The following is a 4,222-nucleotide window of genomic DNA, read 5'->3' as shown; positions in this document are numbered from 1 at the left end:
GGGAAAAAGTATTCATAAAAATATATTTACTTTTCCTAATATTTCAACACTGTGTCTATATTTATAACAGCATATTAGCAGAATGAATTTCAAGATTTTTGTAGCATATCATCAGTTTCCATGATCATGAAATTTACCCTTCGACCTTTTGTTACGTTGCACGTTCAGTATTCTTGACTTCATTCCATGGAGTTATTTGGGGGTGAAGCATCTTCAGAGCTTGCTCCCTGCCCCTCCTCCCAGGAAGAGCTTGCCCAGAGCACATATCTATCCCATCACAAAGTGTTACAGTTGGTCATTCCTTCTTCCTCTAGGTCAATGTGTAACACAATTTCATGTGTATTTAGAATTTTCAAAAAACCCTGTTTATGTTTCTTAGTGTGTTTTGTAAGTGCTCCAGTGCAGAGGCCCAACCAGGGGTTTGAACTCTTGGCCTTGAAATCAAGACCTGGAGTGAGATCTAGAGTTAGATCTCTAGAGTTAGAACTAGAGTTAGTGTCTCCATATCCCTCTCTCTCAAAAATAAATGTTTTTACAAATATTTTTCTTTAAAAACATTTGTGAATGATGTTGTAAAGAGACATGAAGAGTATTATTTCCAGCAAGATTCTCTTGCGTTATTTCATAAAGTGAGGGCCTTTTGCATAAACTAAAAGCACTTCAGTTTGCCTTTGCTTTTCACATATTTCCAACCACACAAAGTCGAACTTCAGGGAAATTCAAATCAAAACCACACTGAGATACCACCTCACACAGGTCAGAGTTGCTAAAATGAACATATCAAAAGACTATAGATGCTGGGGAGGGTATGGAGAGACGGGCACACCCCTACACTGCTGGTGGGAATGTAAACTGGTGCAGCCACTCTGGAAAACAGTGTGGAGAGTCCTCAAAAACTATTGATAGAACTCCCCTATAACCCAGCAATAGCATTGCTGGGGATTTACCCAAGGGATACAGAAGTGCTGATGCATAGGGGCACATGTACCCCAATGTTCATAGCGGCACTTTCTACAATAGCCAAATCATGGAAAGAGCATAATGTCCAGCACCTGATGAGTGGATCAAGAAGATATGGTATATATATATAATGAAGTACTACATGGCAATGAGAAAGAATGAAATATGGCCATTTGTAGCAAAGGGGATAGACCTTGAGGGTGTCATGCTAAGAGAAATAAGTCAGGCAGAGAAGGATAGATACCATATGTTTGCATTCATAGGTCTAACAGGAGAGACCTGGCAGGGGACCATGGGGAGAGGAAGGGGGAAAGAGAGCGGGGAAGAGTGAGGGACACAGGTCAAGGGAGACTACTGAATACTGAAAACGAACCATGGACTGAAGGGGGAGGGGGCAGGAGGGAGGGGGTAATGGTCATGGTGGGGGGCACTTGTGGGGAGAAGCACTGGATGTTATATGGAAACCAATTTGACAATAAACTATTAAAAAAAGATTTTTCTTTAAAAACATTTGTGAATGATGTTGTAGAGACATGAAGAGTATTACTTCCCGCAAGACTCTCTTGTGTTATTTTATAAAGTGAGGGCCTTTTGCATAAACTAAAAGCACTTCAGTTTGCCTTTGCTTTTCACATATTTCCAACCACACAAAGTCGAACTGTGTAAACGTGCCCTGCTCTGCCTCGGGAGGGCTTCTGGATGGAGTGAGCGGCGGTGCAGGCCCGACGTGAGCCTCACAGCTGGACACGTGCTCGGCTCGCTAGTTCTCCTTCACCTGGAACGTCCTGCACTGAGACAGCGGTTTGCAGGGACCCGGGGTTTTGCTACAGAACCATGTCTCCATCCATTGATGAGTCTAACACCTTGTTTTAGACAATCAGAAAAACGCAGTCCATCCTTATGGTAGCAAAGGTGGATTTCCGAAGGGAGGAATTATTTAGAAATCCAGGACTATTACGTATTTCATGTGGGATCAGATAATTTAATCTCTGGACAGTTGGACTGTGATCTGAAAGGCCGCTGAGTGTGGGTGTGTGTGTGTGTGTGTGTGTGTGTGTGTGTGTGTGTGTGAGGAGAGAGCTGGGGCGTGAGCTCTGGGTCATCAGTGATTCCACATCGACAGAAGCTGTAAGAGCAACTATACCATAAATTCCAGACCAAATCACATGAACTGAATTAAAATTTTGCAGTGGGGACATTCACGACTGTCAATCAGTATACGGAGTGTGTCAACAAGAAACAAGAAAATTGGTTTAAAAACCTCAAAATGGCACAACCTGCAGCAAGTGTGTGTTTCCTTAGTAATTGGGTAATTAAATGAAAACAAAAGTTGAGCAGCGCATAAACTTGTCTATCTTTCAACAAATGGAAGGATGTAGAACAGAAATGTAATTCCTCTCCGTGGCCTTGAGGGTTAACACTATAATGTTCTAGCCCATCCACTTTGTAAAGCTAAACATAAATGTTAATTAATAGGATTTTTACGTAATGCCATGTTTCAGTGCTTCCCTTTTAAAATTAACATGAAGTCTTATGTCATACCTCCTAAAATTTTAGAATATTTTCATTTTAAATGTCTTCTTTGCTCCCCAGGATTTCCTAATGTAGGTCACACCTCAGGAAGCCAGGTAGCCATGTCTCAAGGCCACTGTGTATTTGACTTGCAATATACTGTCATCATCTCAGAATCCATTACTTTCCTACCCCCCCCCCCCCCCCCCCCCCCCCCCCCCCCCCCCCCCCCCCGCACAGGCATAAAGCTCCTGGGAGCTGGTGCAGCCAACGTCCTCCCGAAGCCCCCGCTGCTCTCACTCAGCATCTCCGTCCCACCCCAGCTGACCATTCCTCCCAGAGGCTTTAAGTAACTTCAGTTCTGCCTCATGTTCTCAGTGTTGGGATTGCAGTGTTTGTCCACAGGTACAACCGACAGAGGAAAACCTAGAAAGTTCTCATCGTCATCTCTGTACTTAGAGCAGATCTGCTCCTGATGGTTGACACACAGGCCAGGTGCTTGCCAGTGTGGCCGGTACCTTACCAGCCCTGGCCGAGGCTCCTCTGCCCTGGAGTAAGGCCGCCCCGACAGCCTCTCAAGGGCCTGCGTTAGGCGAACGTGATAACCGCTACACGACAGAAACTCAAGGGCCTGCGATTCCCATTTTGAGGAGCAAGCACTCCATGGGGCAGCAAGGCAAAGCTTTCTGATCACGTGAGCTGCCAGGGGGCGGAGAGGGAGCACATGTGGGTGGAGCAGAAGTCAGTGAGAGGAGAATTTTAGAAGCTGCTGAGGGGATCCTTCATCTGTGATGCTCTTAGATGCCTTACCCCAGAGCGCAGAACACTTGCCCAGATGAACACCGATCATCATATCTGTTTAACCCTGTACATTGGTGGACCTTCTCTCAGTCATCTCTCTGTGGAACCTTCTCATCCCCTATCTGAGCCTGAACATCCATAAAGATAAGTTTTGACAGAGTGTTGGAAGCATCTCTATAAGCTACAGTGTGGACAGAGGATCAAGACAAGAGAGGTAACAAGAGTTTTCGTCCCACATCTGCCAGGAAGTCGTCGTTGGATAGTTGGAGAAGACAGTCCATTGCTTGAGATGTCAGTTTTATCCCTTTTTAGCACTGTGGAGTTGATATTTCCTTTGGACATAAAACCTGTTTACTTTTATGGTTTCTTAAGTCATCTCATATGCCTAAGAGTTAGGCTTCCAAATACACATAGAGACCAGTTGTTGCCAGAGTATAAGCATGAACACTAGGAGTAATTGTTCCCGCGCTGATGCGTTATTGTTAGGCTCAGCATACCATACAGAGAAGTTTGCTGAAATTGTCTCCTGATCAGGAAAGATTAATTTTGTCATCAGAAACTGAACATATATGCTCAGAGATGTTCCTTGCCTTAGGTTTAGAGCTAGGAAATCGCAAACTGAAGATGAGAACCCAGGACTCACCTGCTCTAAAGTTCTTATTTCCCGTAGAGATTCCAAACATATTGAAAGGGTCATAGAGCTGAAGCAGAATGAATCATATTTTTCCTCCTGGATCATTTGGTCTTTGCTGAGATGTGAAATATAAACAATCCATGAAATGAGTGCTTAGAACCCTCAAATTTTACCAAGTATAAGTAACTTGATGTATAGTAACAGAATACTAAGTATGTAAGTGTACTACAAATTAATTTGTAGCGAGCTGAGTAATTTTTTTTACCTTATTCTACTTACCTCCATGTTTAGTGTTGGAGATAGATCAATTTATTT

Source organism: Suricata suricatta, chromosome 7 (assembly GCF_006229205.1).
Source record: "Suricata suricatta isolate VVHF042 chromosome 7, meerkat_22Aug2017_6uvM2_HiC, whole genome shotgun sequence".
NCBI lineage: Eukaryota > Metazoa > Chordata > Mammalia > Carnivora > Herpestidae > Suricata > Suricata suricatta.
The sequence above is the reverse complement of the archived record's forward strand: the minus strand, read 5'-3'. Positions refer to the sequence as shown.